This window comes from Mustela nigripes, chromosome 12, assembly GCF_022355385.1.
Source record: "Mustela nigripes isolate SB6536 chromosome 12, MUSNIG.SB6536, whole genome shotgun sequence".
Classification (NCBI taxonomy): domain Eukaryota; kingdom Metazoa; phylum Chordata; class Mammalia; order Carnivora; family Mustelidae; genus Mustela; species Mustela nigripes.
In genome coordinates this window covers 35721718-35743042 of record NC_081568.1, presented here as the reverse complement: position 1 = coordinate 35743042, position 21325 = coordinate 35721718, and positions in this window count along the sequence as shown.

The following is a 21325-nucleotide window of genomic DNA, read 5'->3' as shown; positions in this document are numbered from 1 at the left end:
GACTCAAAATCTTACAGATGCATTGAAGTTGTTTATTGTATGAAAATAACTTCACAATATAGCTAACTTTATGATTCCTCACTTGAATTGACCTTTTAAAAAAAAACATTAACCAACTGATTAATCTTGATCCCATTGGCTAAGATGGCTTCTCCAGTATATCAAGATAATTAAAATTACGGCTATAACTTGAATACTTGTCCTGGTAACTTGGTCTTGAATCTAAATTAACTTCCTATGGGTTCAGTTATACAATAATTAAGAGGGGTGAAACAATAGTCTCAAACTATTTTTGCCAAAGGTACACAGATAAAGTGAAATGAAGAATAAGAATTATGACATATAGTTAATTAATTAAATTCTACTTTAAAGAGGAGGGATTGGCAATTTATATATCTGTACTGGTTTAACTTACTATTTCTATATAAAAGGCAACTGAAACAAGTATGTTGCTAATTATGTTTTTTTTATCATATTCTATACTATCAGGATCTGTCATGGACTTTGTTTGCTTTTATATGTGCATATACCATCTCAGCTGTTATTCAAAATTTATAAACATTTTGGTTGTATTCTGCTTTAAAAAATGAAGCTTTTCTGGCACAATTATCTTACACTGTTTCCCTTGATACAGTCAGTTCTGGTCTTAAATTGCCAGTTCTAGTTCGTAATATTTAACTGGAATCAGTTTCTGCCATTTGTTTCTTCCGAGGTCATTTCTAGTTCTTGCACTCTGTTGATGTCCATAGTTTGACTTAACCATCTTTGCTGAGATGCTCTTGAGGTCTGCTCTTCTGGAGAACCCCCCACTTAGTCTTGATGAGCAGATTCTGGGTTCCAGCTAAGTGCAATTTACATTCATAGCCATCCCCTACTTTTCTAGATCCTGCCTGGTTACAGCTTTTCCAATTCTAGCTCCTTGTCTCCCCTTCATCACATGCTAAACCCAAATACCTCAGATATCCAGGGAACTGAACTATGTCAAAATATAACTATTAATCCTCTTTGGTTCTTGGTATCATTTATCTTTCCTTTGTACTGCTCTGCTGTATTTATTTTTCCATTTGTTATTTGGTTATCAGTCCATATTTCTGAAACAAACCGATTTTATCTTGTCATTTTTAAGCAGAGCTCTATTATACCTTAACATTTTTACCAGTCAGAATTGCATTCAGCTGCATGTAACAACAGAACAACAAACCTAACAGTTGCTTAAATAATTAGTCATTTGTCTACAATAAATCTGGTGCTAAGATGGCCGGAGTTGGTGTATCAGCTGATACAGCTAACCCCAACAGGGATCAAGGATCCTGTTTTTTTGGCTTCCTAAATAACTTAGCCTACTGCTTTTGCCCAGAGGTATGATGACCTCTTTTGTTTTTGCCAATTTCCAGCATCTTCTTCCTTTCATGAAATACACCCTTCCTGCTTTTAGACGTTATGAAAGAAAACTATATTGGGGTATAATTGTCATGCAATTAACTGCACATATTTAAAGTAAACAATTTGATAACTGTAAGCCTATGTATACACACATAGAATCTCCACCACAACCAAAATAATTTACATACTCATTACCTCTCAAAGTTCCTTTTGCTTATGTCCATGTGTGTTCCTTTTCTTCCTCAGCTCCTCCATCCCAGGGAGCTACTGATGTGCTTTCTGATGCTGAAAATATGTTTCTATTATCAAGAACTTCATAAAAATGAAGCTATATAGCATATACTCCTTTTCTCGTATGGCTTCCTTCACTCAGCATAGTTATTTTGAGATTAATTCATGAGGTCATGCATATCAACAGTAAAGTCCCTTTTATAACTGAATAATAGTCCATTTTATGGATCTTCTAACATTTGTTTATCCAGTCACCTGTTGATAGACATTTGGGTTGCTTTCAGTTTCGGATTGTTAGAAATACGGCTGCTATGAACATTTGTAGGAAAGACTCTGTGTGTACATATACTTTCTTTCCTCTTTAGATGGCTGGGCCATATGGCACATATATATTTTACTAAATTATTATTATGATTTACTTAATATGCCTTATCATATAGTTTATATTGTTTACATATTATAATACACAGTAAAATATATTGTGATAAATTTATTGTAAATATTAATGTTTTCTGAAACTTGATGTGTTTTCCAAGGTGACTATACCATATTACTTTTCTACAAGCAATGTATGAGACTTTCACTTCCTCCATATCCTCATTAACACAGTGGCATAGTCAATCTTTTTCATTTAAATCTAGTGGTATATCATTATGATTTCAATTAACTTTTACCAAATGACTAGTGATACTGAATATCTTTCCATGGCCTCATATACCATCTTTAAATCTTCTTTTGTGAAGCAACTATTAAGATATTTTGCCCGGTATTTTTTGGTCTGTTTTTTTTCTTATATTGAGCTTTATATTCTGAATATAAGCCCTTAGTCAGATATGTGATTTACAAATATTTTTTCTCAGCCTATGCTTTGTCTTTTCTTTCTCTTAAAAGTGTGGTTTACACATTAGAAATTTTGAATGTGAATGAAGTTGATTTTATCAATTTATCTTTTATATATTATGCCTTTGGTCTCATTTCAAAAAAAATCTTATCCTAACCCAAGGTCGCACAGATTTTGTCCTGTATTTTCTTTTACAAAGTTTTAGTTTTAGCTTTCACATTTATATATAATCTATGTTGATTTTTTTTAATATAATATGCAGCCATCAAAAGAAATGAAATCTATGTTGATTTTAAAAATGTAACTGCAGGGATCAGTTGATGTTCATTTTTTATGTGGGCTTACATTTTTTCCATTTGGTGAAAAACTATCCTTTCACCATTGAATTTACCTTTATACCTTTGTTGAAATCAATTGATCATGTACATGTAAGTCTATGTGTAGAATTGGTTCTTTTCTATTGATGTGTTAATCTTTATATCAATACCTTACTGTTTTGAAATCAAGTAGCACTAATTCACTTTATTTTTCAAAGTTGCTTTGATATTCTAGACTTTGCATTTCCATGTGAATTTTAGAATAAATTTATCTACTTCTAAAAAAAATAAAATTATGAGATTTTTATTGGAATTTTTCATTGGGATTGCATCTATAGACCAATTTGGGGAGAATAGGCATCTTAAAAGTTAAAGTATTTTGATCCAAAGGTATGACATGCCATTCCATTTATTTAGATCCTCTAAAATTTATCTGCTCAATATTATGTTCCTTACAGGTTTATACAAAAAGATGGCCACTTTTCTTTTAAGCAGTGTAACTTTATTCCTGGCTAGAAGCATAGAGGAAACACTAAAAATCTCTTTAAGACATTAGGATTTATTTATTTATTTGTAAAGCTTTACCAAAGAACTTGAAACTTCATCTCATTGGCTAAAATTATTCATATAGTAGAATGCATTTGCCAGGTAGTCTGAAAGCATATCCTTATAATGGAAAATGTCAAGAGGAATAATTTCTGGATTTACAAAATGGATTTAATCTCGATATGAAGGCATTGCTGCTTCATAGAGTTTGCAATGCTGAAACCTGTGTATCTATACATTCTTTGAGATTTTTAGACATTTTCCATCACAACTGTCAAGATGTCATTGCTCTAGTGCCAAATTTATTTCAAAATGTTAATCTAGCATCTTAAGTGACACTGGTGATTTTTCATATAATAAAAAATTTGAGAGAAAAACAAAGAAAACTCTAGTGACTTATAATACAAATAAAATAAGTAGACGTCAAGAAAAATGGCATTGAGGCACTTGGGTGCCTCAGTGGGGTAAAGCCTCTGCCTTTGGCTCAGGTCATGATCCCAGCATCCTGGGATTGAGCCCCACATCGGGCTCTCTGCTCAGCAGGGAGCCTGCTTCCTCCTCTCTCTCTGCCTGCCTCTCTGCCTACTTGTGATCTCTGTCTGTCAAACAAATAAATAAAATCTTTTAAAAAAGAAAGAAAAATGACATTTTATGATTCCTGACACATTATGGGTATCAGGCTTCAAATAGATCTCACAGCATTTACTGTCAGTCACCAGTACATGGACAATTAACTAAAATCTCTTATTCTTTGGTTGCTGGAAAGTGTCAATGATCTGGCAACTGGGAGATAGAAAAATGGACAGGTCCTCTAACTCCTTGAGTTGTTCCTGTTCATCTCAGTGGAACCCAACAGTTTAGGCACACATGTGCCTTTTCTATTTTACGTGCAGTCATTATGTTCCTTACTGGAATTTCTACATCTCATTCTCTAAATGTTATTCCTCTCATAAACGCAGCTGCTCCATCAAAAATATAGGGCATGCGATAGTGTGAAAGGGAATGCTTGCGGGGTAAGTCTCAACTAAATTCAAATCTCAGCTTCCCAATGTATTTCCTTACCCTGCTATCAGGGTTAGAGTTTGGGTCAGGGTCAGGATCAAGCAATTAACCTTCTATGTTTCAGTTTCCTTGTCTGTAAAATGTGACTAATAACATTTTCCAACAGAGCAGTGGTGGGTAATAATGAAGTCCCTGACAAAGGTCATTCTCAAAAATTGGTGCTATTATATGTGGTATTACTCTCTACCGAAGTGTGGTATCCCTTAACAGGGGTGGGTTTGGATAATGTAAAATAACAAATATTTTCTCTTCCAATTTGCATATTCAGCTGACAGGAAATTATGCTTGATAGTCACACTTTAAGAAGTTTCTCTTATGGTGATGAAACTGTGATGGGGCAGAGAGTATCAAGAAATTTAGGATTGTAAAGGAATTTCTTCACAATGAATTAAGGGGTTTACGTGGTGGAGTAGAAAACACGAGTTGAGTAAGGAGCCACAGAGCACTGAGAAGATGAGTTCAAGAGAGAAAAGAGGAGTATGTGCTGTAAGTTCCTTATGTATTGATTTATTATGTTGCTCTCCTACCCCTGTATGATTGTAAATTCTTATCATTAGAAGGATATAGAATCAATCAATGTGTGTGTAGTGTGCATGTGTGTGTGTGCTCACACATTTTAAAAAAGGAAAAAGAGATACTCTTTTTTTTTTTAACTCCTTAATAATTTTTGATCCTCTCTCTCCTCTTTCTTCTTTTTGTCTCTCCAAGAACCTGGTGCATAAGAAATATGTCCATTTATGTAGCTATGGACATAAGAATTCAGCCCCAGTTTAAAATAACAACCACCACCACAACATCTTGGGGACATTTTAAACTCAAGAGGTTTGTTGGCTCTGACTGGAACTACTCTGACCATTTGCTGCCTAAATGAAGCTCTTTTGTGCTGTCTTTGACTTAAACTCCCAGGGAATCATGCAAAACACTGCTTTGGACAGTGTTTCCAGGAAGAAAACTTCTTAGACCTAATAATGATATGCATTTAGAGACGGGAAATTGCTAACTCGGCTATAAAATTATTTATGTAAAATGCAATTTTTAAGCTTCCTCTTTGTTTCTAGAGTACATAGATATATACATTACAAAGCTATAAATCATTTTTAATTGAAACATAACTGACTTTATTAATCCCTAGCATTTCTCAAAGCCTTTCTGTAATGTAAAGAAATCCAGGCATTCGTGCATGAAACTCGGATACAGTTCAATGATTTCACACATTTAGCCAAGATTCTAGCTTAGAAATTGCACAAAATAGATGAGCTTCGGGCCATAACACTCATAAGCATTCTACGAATATTTTTATCATGAACAAATTTGAGAACTCTTTTCTCCCTTTGAATCCAGGCAATCCAAATGCTATATTTGCCAACGAATATAATTTTAGAAATCATTAGAATTAATGAAGCCATATTTTCAAACAATAGGAATATTCACTGCACTGAAACTATTTTTGAATATATGGAAATACATTTTAATATAATATTCCAGAATTCTCATCTTTTAAATTCTGGGGTCAATCTTGCTATCCAGGGCTCATGGTTTCTGCATCTGAAAGCCCACGTCCTCTCTTTTTCTGAATTAACTAAAACCTAGGGTTTTTTTCTGAAATGGTATGTATGTATTTGCCAAGCTCATGTAATAGTCTTAAAGGCTTTGAGGTGGACACTTTTAGTAAAACTTTAGAAAACTGAATTGCATGTGAGATATGGTCTTACTTTTATATGGGATGAACTGATACCTCCTGTTGCATTTCTGATTTTGTTTTAAATTTTTTATTTTTGGGGGGCGCCTGGGTGGCTCAGTGGGTTAATGCCTCTGCCTTCGGCTCAGTCATGATCCCAGGGTCCTGGGATCGAGCCCCGCATCGGGCTCTCTGCTCAGCAGGGGGCCTGCTTCCCTTCCTCTCTCTCTGCCTGCCTCTCTGCTTACTTGTGATCTCTCTCTGTCAAATAAATAATTAAATCTTAAAAAATATATATTTTTTTATTAACATATAATGTATTATTAGCCCCAGGGGTACAGGTCTGTGAATCTCCAGGTTTACACACTTCACAGCACTCACCATAGTGAATTTCTGATTTTTAATAGTTAAAAGTTGAATGGACTATCAGTAAAAGGAAAAAAAAAACTCCTAAGTGTTGCCTTTTTAAATATTTTTTCCCACTTTTGTGATTAATTTATACTTCTAACACTGAACTTGATGTCAGTCTGAGTTACTAAAGATTTAAATTCAGAATGTTCAGTGACTAATTTGGCCTTACCTTTAGACTCAGACCTCCAGGGACGCCTGGGTGGCTTAGCTGGTTAGGCGTCTGCCTTATGGCTCAGGTCATGATTCTGGGGTCCTGGGATTGAGTCCCACATCAAGCTCCTTGCTCAGCGGAGAGTCTGCGTCTCCCTCTGCCTACCGCTCCCCCTGCTTATGCTCTCTCTCTCTCTCATTTTCTAAAAAATAAATAAATAATCATAAAAACTAAACAAAACAAAACAAAAACAAAGCCAGATCACCATTAGTAATGGACAATAGCAAAAAATTTTTAAAAATTTATATTAGGCCTGACTGGTTTTATTCTTTTATCCTCTCTTGTGAGGACTCATTACAGATGAAAAGAAGACAACCAACTTCTTCTTTGGCTACAAAACTGCAAAATATATCACCAATATTTTTATATTAAAGGGAGGAGACACAGACAACCAACCTATGAACAAAAGGAAGTAGCTTAGACAGAAGAATAGAAGTCAAGGGGTGCTGTTATCCCTCTCCTTTCTTAGGGTTCCTTCAGTGTTTTAGCAGAAGTCAGGCCAGGATATCTTATAGGAAAACATTCATTTTTGCTTCTATCCCCTGTTATCCCATGAAACCCATTTAAAATAATGACTGATGCCTTTATACAGTACATAGACCATTTGGCTGAGGGAAGTTTAATGATGTTGCCTGGGAAGAATCACGGTTTAATGCAATTAAAAATCTGTGTTTTGTTTAAACTTTAAACAGAATGAGGTTTTTCCACCATCATCATCACAGTATCCACAGAACACAAAATCTCAGGTTTAAAATTCAGAACTACAGTACTATGCAAACATTTTATGGTTAATAAGGGGGGAAAAAAACCTACAAACTGCAAAAAGTGATGTTACGTAATTATTTTCTTGTTAGCAGCCTTCTTCATGAGACCATAGCCCTTTGAAGTTTTTCAGTTCATGACTGTATCTGCTGTGCTCAGTACAAGGCCTGGCAGTGTGCAGAGGTTCAATAAATGTTGGATGAATGAGTCAATAGTAAGAGTCTTGAAGCCAGAAGTGTATATTATGGCAAGATAACTCTGAGGGGAGGAGAAAGATATAGCGTACTTAAAGAAACAAGAAGTTCAAGCTCAAGAAGAAGGATTGAGATATGATATCAGAACTTGTGCCATATACTTTATATACTTTATAGTTCATTGCATAAAATAGGTATAGTAAGATATATATCTCACCATATATATATGTATATATATATAACACACACACATATGTTTCCCATGTGAGAATAAAAAAGACTAAATATTTAAGTACAACTCATACTGAGCACGGACATGTTTTTTTCATCCATTGGAGTATGGGTTTCTCTGCTCTTTTGATATTTCAATAGAACAAATAATGAACAAACAATGATGCTGCCATACTTGGAAACCATGAAATTTAAGGGAGTAGTAAGACCATTAACTTCAACTGCCACACTATTCATAATTCTCTCTTTACTTTCTGTTCATGCTGACAGCTGGCAATATATGGTATCTCCTCGCAGATAGAGTCTAAGCCAACGATCTATACCCATGTGCGCTTTTTAGAATTATGGCAACTTCAGGTCATGTGACCTTAGACTAATATGGTCATTAATTCTTTATGTCCAGATGACTGAACTGCATGTTCCAAGACTGAATATAAACAAATATAAATGTCAACAAAAAGGTTTGTTATCTACTTTTGATAGTTAATGTGCTACTAGAAAATAAGTCATCTTCTTGTGCACAATTTTTAAAGGATATAAAATAAGTTATATCTTGTCATGGAGTGTTCCAATTTTTGTGGTTCAAAACTTGATTCTGCATTAGTTTGTAGCTCTATACACTTCTGCATTTTAGACTCAACAAAAAAGCCAGCATCACAACTCAAGGAATGAACTGGTACATTAGATTTGCCCTGAGACAATTGCTAAAGCCTAGGGGAGCTTTTGTCCCTTTCCATGCGTAAAGCTGCACATGACACTGTGGATTTGTGCTAGTGTTCATTCAGAAAGCATCTATTGACTATCTGCCATGCATAGCATGATAACCATAATTTTTAATAATGTGTAGAGATGGAGTTCAATGTAGGCAGCCTATGAATGAATACTAAAATTTTAGAGATAATAGGTGCTGGAGAATGGAGACAAACTTCAAGTGGGCAGTATCAGAGAGGAGACATCGCTGAAGATAGACTTTAGTACTTAGTAGAAATAAAAATTAATACACTGAATAAAATCTAGTAAAACCAGGATTCAGGTTTCTGGGTTAAATAATATTTCAAAATATTTACAAATTTCCATTACTAGAAAGTTTTGAACAGAAGATGGGCCATTAGGACATCTGGGTGGCTCAGTTGGTCAAGCCACTGCCTTCGGCTCAGGTCAAGATCCTAGAGTCCTGGGATTGAGGCCCATATCGGGATTCTTCTGCTCTGTAAGAAGCCTGCTTCCCCCCTCCCTCTGCTTATCACTCCCCTTGCTTGTGTTCTCCCTCTCTGTCTCTCTGTCAAATAAATAAATAAAATCTTTTAAAAAAAGAAAGAAAGAAAATAGGCCTTTGTGAGTACAAAAGCCCAACAGTGTGTTCTAGGTATTTATGTTGTATGTTTATTTGTGATCTTTAGAATGATATATCTACATTTGGATCTTTACTTCTGTTATTCTCTAATTAATTGTTTTTAAATATTGTGTTTAGAAGGCCAAAAGAGAAGAGTTTTCTATAAATGGGCCCATGAAACAGAGAAATGGTTCGCCTTGTCTTTGCAGAACCTGGTCTGAATTCAAGGTCTAATACTTACAACTTTTTGGACCATGGACAAGTTATTTAAAGTCTTTGGTTCCACTTCACTTTTTCTTTCTTTCTTTCTTTCTTTTTAAAATAGATTTTATTTATTTATTTATTTATTTATTTATTTATGAGAGAGAGAGAGAGAGAGAAAGAGAGTGAGCATGAATGGGGGGAGGAGCAGAGGAAGAGGGACAAGCAGACTCAGCACTGAGTGTGGAGCTTGATGCAGGGCTCAGTCTCACAATCCTGAGATCTTGACCTGAATTGAAATCTAGAGTTCAGCACTCAACCGATAGAGCCACTCAGGTGCCCCTCACTGCAGTTTTCTTATTTGTTTGTGATGAAATGGAATTAACCTATTTCTGGTTGAGAAAAGTGGGAAAGCCTATAGAAAGTTTCAGAGTTGTCAGGATGGGAAAATGGGCAATGGAGATCTTGAAGATTGGGAAAGATCAAGTGAAGAGAAATTCTTGGCAGAAATGGGATTTTGTTTGGAGGATGAAGAAGATGAAAGCCGGCTTCCAGACTGGAAAAGTAGTTTAAATAGACTCTCTTTTCATGGAGGAGTCATATTTAAGATGTTTGTACTGGTGACAATAAAATTTACTTACAGGGTTACTGTATGATGTTTATAGCATATTGAGTGTGGTTCCTGACATATAGTAGATGCTCAATGTAGAGTAACTGCTAATCATTCATGAAGATAGTAGTATCAGCCATAGTTAGATGTAAGGAAACTCAAAGGTAAGCAAAAGTTGTATTCTAATGAAATCTTAGCAAAAAAAAGAAGCATAATTTTTCCTTCTAATGTTTGCTTCTATAATGAATACATCTTTGAATCTTGGCATGATAAGTGAATTATCACTTTTATCAAAATAATTGTCTACTTTTGACTAAGTAGTTAAATACAGTGGCTCTAATTTAGGATATATTTCTTCTTTGTGCTCAAGACCTGGATAACTAGGATGTAACTAACATTAATAGTTTTCAAGATTTAGGTTCCAGTAATTAGGTAAGTGCTTTGAAGATGCCCTCCAACCTAAAGTCTGGTTTACAAGATTTTATTTATTGTCCACTCAGAATATGTAGAAACAAATATTCGTGATCTAAATAGCACTGAATAGTTTATTTGGCTTTGAGTGATGAAAAGAAATGTTGGCTGAAGAGACCCTAGTTGGGTTGATCTATAAATGGGCCCATGAAACAGAGAAATGGTTCGCCTTGTCTTTGCAGAACCTGGTCTGAATTCAAGGAGATGGCCAGTCATCCTTCCAAGAACTATCAGTCAATATTTAGGAACGTGTCTGTGTGATGTCATAAGCCACGGCTCTTGGCGCTTTTCATCATCCAGGTTTGCTCAGACACTGAGAGGAAACTAGAAACATATCAGTTCTGGGAGAATTTATGTTTCTCCACAGAGGCACCTGTGTTTTGGGGAGGCTAAGCTCCGAGTTCTTTCTGGTACTCTATGGATTAAATTAGGCAGACGTTCTGTCACCAGTCAGGTGTGACTCAAAACCAGATGAATAACACCTTAGAGAAAAGGTGTTATTTACCTGAAGAGGTCAATACTCAGAAGAAAGAGAGAAGTGAAGAGGAAGAGAAAAATTATATATTTATGATATAAATCTAGATATTATATATATATACCTATACATTTTTTCTTATAGATAGCTTTTAAAGATTTCCTGAGTGCGTGAGAAAATCAGGCACCATTATTGTTCTGAATACATCCCCTAACATCCATGAATATACCTTGAATTGAATAAAAATCAATCTTTTTAGATGTTACAGAGTGGGTGTCCATATTTAATCCCTTAATTAGTTTGTCAAAATAAGCCCTTTTATAGTTGAATTGAGAAGCAAATTCCTAGCAAGCAAAATAGAAGAGAGTGGAAACAGACTCAATAGTTCAGTTTAAAAAAAAAAAAGCCTTTCTGACAGAACCTAGAATTCCTATTACATAAAGTCAATGGATATGTTTCCTAATTTCATTTGTTTTTAAACATCATATATAGCAACATAAAAATACTTAAATACTTAAATGCTGCAGATTAATAGTTTCTAGATATATTTTATAAAACACTAGTTCAGGGGCACTGGGTGGCTCAGTCCTTAAGCATCTGCTTTCTGCTCAGGTCATGATCCCATGCTCCTGGGATGGAGACCTGCATCAGGCATCCTGCTCAGCGGGAAGCCTGCTTCTCCTTCTCCCACTCCCTCAGCTTGTGTTCCCTCCCTCAATGTCAAAGAAACAAAATCTTTAAACAACAAACAAAACAAAACAAAAAAAACCACTAGTTCAGGGTATGTGAATAGGTATACAAGAAAGTTGTAATTTAGACACTTCTGTTTATAGCACCTTATAAATGGTAGTGAAAATTCTGCAGTTAAAAAAAAAAGCACAGTATTTTCTAATCATTTTAACTAGGAAATGCTCCCCCCCCCCCAGCATACCTATGCCAGAAAAATGCAGCACTATCATCAATTTGAAGAAAAACTTTGTATCCCTGAGTGTTCTGGGAATGCAAAGATAAAGAAGCCACAGCGCCTACTTTGGGTAAGGGACAGGCACATCTGTCACAATGAACTACCATAACTATAAAGATACATTCAATAATAATAGCAAAATTCATAAATTTCTAAAGCAGTAAGGAGGAGGGAGTTGACTTTTCCACAGAGCTACGGCCTCACAGAGGAAGTAAAATAAGGATTTGGGGGAAAAATGAGTTTGAAAGGGTTCTAATCAGAGAAAGTATAAACTACATTTCTGCATAAACTACATTTTTTTGAAGCAAGATAGACACAAACCAAATTTATTTTTTTAGATTAAGTTAACAGAAATTAACAATTAATGGGAGAGGACATTGATAGAATTCAGAGGATATAGTCCTATTGACTAAGGAAATTACTAGATCTCTTCCCCATCATTTTACTAATGCAGTTCTCCCACCTTTGGGGCTGGGAGGGGTTTGATTTACAAAGTATCACTGAACACTCCTGAAGCTTGAAACTATGGTTCCTTTTACTTCTAATTCATCTAGATTTTGAGTTGAGTTTTTTTTTTTTTTTTAAAGATTTTTATTTATTTATTTGACAGAGAGAGATCACGAGTAGGCAGAGAGGCAGGCAGAGAGAGAGAGGAAGAAGCAGGCTCCTGCTGAGCAGAGAGCCTGATGCGGGACTCGATCCCAGGACCCCGAGATCATGACCTGAGCCGAAGGCAGCGGCTTAACCCACTGAGCCACCCAGGCGCCCTTGAGTTGAGTTTTTATGGACTATTTTAGAAAGTTGACATCTGTGTCTATGGCATCTAAGTGCCATTTAATTGAAGCACAAATATTGTTTTCATAGGTCATAGACTGCTTGTATAATCATATGTTTTCAGAGAGTACGATCTGATTTATTGTGTTTCCAGGCAGCAGGATGTGTGAGAACTGCTTGAAAATTAGGAGAAGACCTGAGTTGGCCCTCATGCCTTCTGAGAGCTGGCAAAGAGAGAATAGTGCCATCAAGTTCTATTCCAAATTTAAGGGCAGCTGAGAGCCAACGAAGTCCAACTTTCCACATGACGGTGAAGCATGCATTTTCCACCCACATCACAGCTGGCTTCTCAAGTTGTCTCATCAGTGTCACCTACAAGGCATTCTTTGCCTGAGATAATTTGGCAGAATCTCCAACCCTGGGATATTGGACTGCAGCCAAAATATCAGCATGGATTAGCTCCCAGGAAGCCCATGTGGTTATTGGATGTAGGGCTGATTGAAGGAGCTTGGATAGTAAAACCTCCTTATGGAGATAATCATTTATTATTCAAGATGTTGGAAGCAGGATATAATATTTTTTAGGCAGTAAAAAGCTCCACAAGCAATCTGATTTTGTTTGCTTACTTTATTTTGTTTTGCTTTTCATTTCATTGAAATAGAACGATTTAAAATAAGGAAATACCTATCAGCAAAAGAATCTGGCAGACCATAAAGCTGTCTGTCCCAAAAGACTCTGATTTAAGAATAGGAGTTCTCTATTCACAAATCAGAGCACTCTACCATCTTGTTTCAATAGCAGGCTTATTGGGCAGAATTCATGGTATTTAATTTAGGATAATCTGTCGAAACAGCCAGTCAACTCCATTTACTTCCTCAAATGCATCCCTATGATTACAAAGCAAATAGTTGTCATTATACAGAATTTATTTGTCCCCAGGTTAAAAGAAGAGACCTATTAATAAGAAAACAAACAAACAAACAAAAAAACTAATACTTAGAAAAGGCTGAGGTTGCAATTGTGAGTCTTAGACTCTGTATAATAAAGCTGGCCTTGTGGTAGTATTAAAAGTCAGGAGAAGGGCTGACCTGACCTTTACGACCTAGATAAAATGGCTCTTAGAACAACCTTGGCCACTGAAGCAGTCTACCTATATTTACAGAACAGTGAGTTCTGTAAGACCCATTAGTTAAAAAAAAAAAAAAAAAAGGCCTACCTAATGGAGGAAATTCCCACACCACTTACCCATTTGAGTTGAACAGGTCTTTTGTTCACAAACATGAACTGACAAACAATGATCACCAGACACTTGAAGACAATCAACAGAATAGGAGAGAAGCCTAGATGAGCAAACAGAATAAAAATATTAAAGAGGACAGAAATCACTTTCAAAATCGGAGTAAACTGCAAAGCTAATTTCCATACTTAGATTGGTTTGAATAAAGAGTGCATTTATTAAGCAAGAATGGGCTGCTTTAAATGAGTTATGAGAGCATAGGAAAAAGTTGTTTCCAGAACACAGTAATTAAAAGAATTAATAGCTATATTAAAAGGCATGGAGGAGGAAATTTAAAATGCAGAGCAAGGCAACAAGGGGATAGAAAACAGAGGAAATGCAAGAGATGTAGATAATCAAAGCGAGAAGCCCAGCATTTATCTAATAGATTTAAAGGAAAGAATGAGCAGAAAAATAAATGGGGAGAAGAAAAACAGTAAAGAAAGCATTTTAGTGAAATAAGACAAAGATGTAAACTATAAGAATATTTTTTCAGGTATTTTCTTTCCCAAGAGAAAAAGAAGCCCTGGGGATAAAAATATATGTTTATAAAAAATAAAAAATTAAAAAAAAAAAGAAGCAAAAAATAAAAATAAAAAACAAGTTGCAGAATGATATACACAAAATGTTACTATTACAAAAACTTATAATATGCAGTATTCCAGTATTGCTGAGTTATCACCAGTGATATTACACTCTTGTAAAACCATAGTATATATTCTTTAAAGGATGTGTAGAAATTGAATAACATCATAAAAATTTGCAAGAGAATGATAAGCATAAAAAGGATAATGGTGGTTAACTCTGGGGAGAGAGGGAGAACAGTTAAGGGAGGGATATGTACTGGGGCTTCAAATGCACATGCAGTTTTTAACTCTATAAACAATTATATCATTATTTTAAGATTTGATAAAGCAAACTGGTGAGTTCAGAGATCTTTTAGATACTTTTTCCATATTCTCATGAAATTTGATGGAATTCATAATTGTAAAAATAAAGTCCTAACTATATAGATATGGCCATGAACTTCCTGAGAAAATGCCTTGCAAAAATATACCTTTCTAAGTAATGGGTCTTCCTCTTTTTCTTTTTATTGCATATGGATGGGATAACAGTTGCGCCTAGAGAAATCATCTTGGTAAAAAATTGAAAACAAAGTGGAATTGAGGAGATGGCTGCAGTCACATTTATGAGAAGTAGCAAACACTAAGAAGAATTATGAGAAGCTAGCAAATTTATTAGGCTCAGTGTAGGGTTTTACCTTCTTCCTTAGAGTGAGAAACTCTTTAAAAGCAAAGTCAATTTGTGTGTGTGTTGATGAAGCTTATTGGCTCAAGAGTAAACTGTTTAATGATTTGGGAATTAAGAGATTGTGATGGTTTACTCTGAAGAATTACATATTTGGGTGGTTGGGTTATGGACATTGGGGAGGATTTGTGCTATGGTGAGTGCTGTGAAATGTGTAAGCCTGATGATTATCAGACCTTTACCCCAGGAGCAAATAATACATGATATGTTAATAAAAATAATTAATAAAAAAAAGAATTACATGCTTTCGGCTTAATTCACCCAGAATCTTAAGGGTATTACAAATTGCGTTTAGTTGGAGTATGTAATAATGGGGAATTTCAATTATTTTGCCTATTGAAAGCTTTGTGGAGTGCTCTAATTTTTTTTACATGTACATTTGGGACATTTTTCAAGTTATACATCACGTGTCCCTATTTGTTTTCAAGTCAGTAGTAGAAAATGAAGGTAGAAGAGATGACAACCCAAGTAAAGGCTCTAACTGAGCAGTTGAATCCGATTCCTACCTTTCTCAGGAAGGCATATGTAGAACGTGCTGCTATATCTTGTATCTGTGCTGAGTGAAATTCTCCAATGATCCCACAAATATACACAGAGAGAGAAATAGATGGTAAGTGGATAGACAGACATGTTGACCTATATCGGCATATAGAGATAGAAGCAGAGGGATGGGTATGAAAGTAGACATTATAGAGGTGGATGGAGGTAGAGTTAGCTAAGGGAAGAAACACCTGAATAACACCCTCACTATGTGGCAGGGCATACAGTTACAGTTAGTTACAGTGTAGTGCAGAAAGAGAACATCATTGTGAATAGTTAGTTGGAAATGTACAGAGCCTGGAAGGTGGAGTGAAATAGGTCTGTACTTACCCCTTCAAGTCAGTTTCCAGTTCACCAGGAGCTACCTTGGATGAGCCTTAGAACCCTAGCTCCTCTGTCTTCCTTCATCTCAGCCAATCCTACCTGTTGAGTCTTTTCCATGCTCCTATCTCTCTACTGATCTCTGTTCGAGAGATGGTCATAAAATCTCAATAATCGAGCACAACTTTTCTGCTTCCCGGAAATGTTCCCGTAGGTCCTTTCACTGGAGGGGGGCTATGAACATTCATGTAACTGAGAATTAGGCCTCTCTAACTTTGGTGGTGCATACAAAGTGGAGTGCATACCTGTAGGAGGGCATGGAATGATCTATCAGAATTTTAACTATTCAATTTATATTCAATTTGTTAAAAGATTTTATTTATTTATTTGACAGAGAGAGAGAGATCACAAGTGGGCAGAGAGCCAGGCAGAGAGAGAGGCGAAAGCAGGCTCCCTTCTGAGTAGAGAGTCCAATGTGGGGCTCTATCCCAGGACCCCAAGGGCATGATCTGAGCCAAAGGCAGAGGCTTAACCCACTGAGCCACCCAATTTTTATAAATTTTTGTGATATTTATATTTATAATGCTCTGTATTGTAATAATATATATATAAGATAGTATATAAAATATAGGTATAAATTCATAATGTACACATATTGCAGGCTTAGTTTATTTAACTGAGAAAAGCAGACTGTCAAAGACTACTCTGTTAAGTAAACTATTATTGACGTTCAATTTAATATGTTAATTTTGCTGCATTTTAAACAATAACAATAGCATAGAAAACATTATTTTTACACCATCTCAACAAATTTGCTTTCTCCACTAGGAATAAAGTGAAGGAAAGAAGGGGCAAAAGAAATAGTATCTCATTCTGTTTTTAAGGGAAATACCAAATAAAACAAATTTAAAGGTAGGAAAGAGATAAGATTTTATTTTTAAAGATTTTATTCATTTATTTGACACAGAGAGAGATCACAAGTAGGCAGAGAAGCAGGCAGAGAGAGAGGGAAGCAGGCTCCCTGCTGAGCAGAGAGCCCAATGTGGGGCTTGATCCCAGGACCCTGAGGTCATGACCTGAGCCGAAAGCAGAGGCTTTAACCCACTGAGCCACCCAGGCGCCCCAAGATTTAAGATTTTTAAAGAAGAATATAAAATCTTATAGGAGAAAGTGGGACATGCAGAGAAAGCACTGGATAACCAGACTGCTTTTAATGTGCTGTGTTCTCATTGGTCTCCCTGCTTCTTTCAGTCTCTGCCATGCATCAGCCACTGGGATCCTTCATCCTCGTAAATCAGAGTGTGTCATTCTCTGGGTCTCCAGCTTCCATTTCTGCCCAACTCACTCAGCATAAAATCTAAGATCTTCGTGCACAGAGCCCTACAGGATTTGGCTCAGCTTACCTCTGTGATTCTAGTTCTTATTGCTCTTTCGTTTTTGCTCACTATCTCAATATACGAAACACAATCCCTCCTACTTCAGGAATTTGTGTTTTCAGTTCTGTGTTCAGTAATCTCCTATGACCTCATATGATTTCTTTTCTCTCCTTTATTCCTATTTCCTCACTAATGGCAGCACCTTTTCAAAGGACCACCGGAACTGACCTGGGATCCCTGTGTCACTTTATATTCTCTTCTTTTGCTTCAGCAATTCTCTTAGCACTTACTACCTGGCACAATATACAGCTGTTGAACAAAACATAATGAACGGGAAATTCCTCTTGACTTAAATTTCTTATTTAAAAGTAGGAAAGTGTCGAGGAGCCTGGGTGGCTCCATCATTAAGCGTCTGCCTTTGGCTCAGGTCATGATCCCCAAGTCATGATACCCTGGTCCTGGGATCGAGCCCCACATTGGACTCTCTACTCAGCAGGGAGCCTGCTTCTCCCACTCCCACTCCCCTTGCTTGTGTTCCCTCTCTCGAGGTCTGTCTCTCCTTGTGTCAAATAAATAAACAAAATCTTTAATAAATAAATAAATAAATAAATAAATAAATAAAAGTAGGAAGGAGCCAAAGAAGTCAATTTCTAGGAACCTGTAGATACCCATTTAAGTTCATAAAGAAAGTACATTTGTCAGATTTAGTTTGGTTCGTGGCATTATTGTTAGCTTACTCAACAGCTTACTTGGAAGCTTCTTGGTAGATTGGTATTTTTCCCTGACATGAGCAATACTAATGTTTTCTGAGATGAACAATATTTTGAAACAGGTTTCTCTTGATGTAGAGAGCTACAGGCCTTCTCCCCACATTTGCAGAGCTTACAACAAGAGGCCCACGAACATATTTCTGAATATGTCAAAGTTGTAAATCGAACGGTTTTCATGACCCACACTGTTCCTCTTGGTTCTTCCACCCTCATCACAAACTATTTTTCAAGTATCGACTTTGGGATCTGGAGTCTGATGGGGCAGCAGTTTTCCCCAGCCACCCCTGCCGTCTAGAAGCTGAAATGTAGTAGAGACCTGATGTGCCTAGGCAAGGGGTTAGTGGTGACAGGACCTGCCTGAACCTGAGATGGAAACTGACCGAGTCAAACTGACCAACGAGCCAGAGAGAGCAGCTTTCTTCCCCCATCATATCACTTTTATGACTCAGAATTTCTAGGCAGTTCTAAGAGCTATGCTACCCACCTTCAAGAATTTGGGAGTTACTAAAAACAGTCAGTCTTTCTCTGTTCTTCCCAGTCAAAGCCTACAATTTTCCCATCTCACTATCCTACACACACACACACACACAAGCCTTCTGTCCTGAGTGGTTCAGTTCAGCTCAAATGTTCATCTTGTGGTTTTCACCATAGTCTAAATTGTTATCTCCAAAACTTAGGTTCCCCCAAACAAAATGAACATGTTTATATGTCAGTATCTGTAATGTATAACATATTTGTAATATATAGGGTATTCTCAGGCTTAGGGACCAGGGCAAAAGAGCCCTTGCCCAGGTCTGAGTGCAGGGCCAGTCATCTATGTCATGTCAATTACCTGAGGAATTGCTCAGTTCTCAGAGGTTCACTGACTCACTTTGGCCTTTGGACACACCACTTTACTGATACTTCTTTTCTGATAAATTTTTTAAGAATAAAAACAATCTCCATCACTATCATAAGAGTACATATAAATGTTAGTTTTAACACGTAGAGGTCATTTCATGGGAAATCCAAAATAATTCAGAAACACTGGATATCATAAATAACGTGTTTTCAAAGTATTTTGTAGAAAATGATAACAATTTATGCTTAAAAGTTTTTTTTTTTTAAGATTTTATTTGTTTATTTGACAGAGAGAGAGCACAAGAAGGCAGAGCAGCAGGCAGAGGGAAAGAGAGAGAGAAGCAGGATCTCTGCTGAGCAGGGAGCCTGATGCGGGGCTCGATCCCACGACCCTGGAATCACGACCTGAGTGGAAGGCAGCCGCTTAACCAACTAAGCCACCCAGGTACCCCTAAAAGTTTTTTAATAATGTATAATTTGCATTCTGTTATATATCAAAAAAACTCTTTCCTTAAGTCAATGTAAGTTTAATAAATAAATAGTTGCTTAGTTGGTAAAATACAATATTAAAATAGAACCATCGTTATCAATTGAATTACCATTTTGGATAATTAGACTTTATTTAAAGAGCACAGACAGGCGTTGCCTCTGTGGCTCAATCAGTTAGGCGTCTAGCTCCATCCTGGACGGAGCCCTGCTGCAAACTCCCCACTCAGCAGGGAGTCTGCTTGTCTTCCTCTCCGTCTGTCCCTCCCCCTCCTCACGTGCTCTAGCTCACTTGCTGGTTCCCTCTCTCTCTCTCTAAAATAAATGAATAAATTCTTTAAACAAATAAAGAGCACAGACTCAATCATTGTATGTGCCTATGTTGAAAGAATGTGAAGGGAACTGGGTAAGATAATCACCTTGAAAAACAGTAATGGGTGTTTTAATGATAATGATATTTTAAAAGCGCTTAAGTCTATTTTTATAAGTTACAAGTGTTAGATATATTAAATTTCCACTTAAAGATGGCATGTTAACACATATGCTACCTTTGCTTTATTGAAAGTTTGAATCTAAACAATAAAAATGTCAACATATTTACTGAGTTCCAATACAGCAGAAAGTGTAATGCTGCGTGGTGTTGGGAGGTATAAAGGTGGGGAAAACAGTCCTTGATCCTGTGAAGAATATACAGAAGTAAATATATAAATTAGTACAGCATAACCCAAAATACATTTGATATGTATATAAAATCTTCAAAAACATTTTTATATGCCTTGTCATAAGCAGCTTGAAAGATAGATAACCATCTCAGATTATTAATCATATTACAAATGTGATTATATCTGTAATATATTATTATATCTGTATTATACAGATAAAATCTGATATAATCACATGTCAGATATGATTATATCTGTAATATGATACAATACATATCATACAGATACAATTATGATTTGACTGCTATCATGAGTCAGTAAAATAGGGGACTGGCATTGGAACCACAAGTCTTTGGACTCCATATTGAGTGCTTTTCAATCACATGATGCTTTCTTTTTTGGGTTGAGACATCATGAATTTTACTGGGCAAATATTTTGGGTCTGGCTAAATCTCTATCTGCAGCTAATGATAATTGATGTCAGAGAAATCAATTTTATTTTAAGATAACTCTAAACAATGTATTATTTTTTTATTTTTCTTTAATATTTTTATTTATTTATCCATTTGACAGAGAGTGAGAGAACACAAGCAGGAAGAGCAGAGGGAGAGGGAGAAGCAAGCTCCCCACAGAGCAGGGAGCCTGATGCGGGACTTGATCCCGGGATCCTGGGATCAAGACGCGAGCCAAAGGCAGATGCCTAACCATCTGAGCCACCCAGGTGCCCTCTAAGCAATATATTATTAAATAATATTCTCCTAAATCAATTATGGATCCCATAAACGGGCTAGAGATTAGATTATCCAAAGTGCTTTCTAAGTGAGAGTTGACTAGTCTTAGGATGTTTTCTCAAGGCATGAGTTGAGAGTGAGGACCTATTTGTGCCCTAGTTGTGTTACCTAAAGTGATTGAAATGGGGTCTGCACTTTGTAAGTGCTTGATATATATTAGCTATTATTATCTTTTGGCTCTTTCTGAATTCATTGGAGAGCCAAATAAACCTTTGGCTCAAACAGAAATCCCAGGCAGCAGTCACCAAGATCCCTGCCCA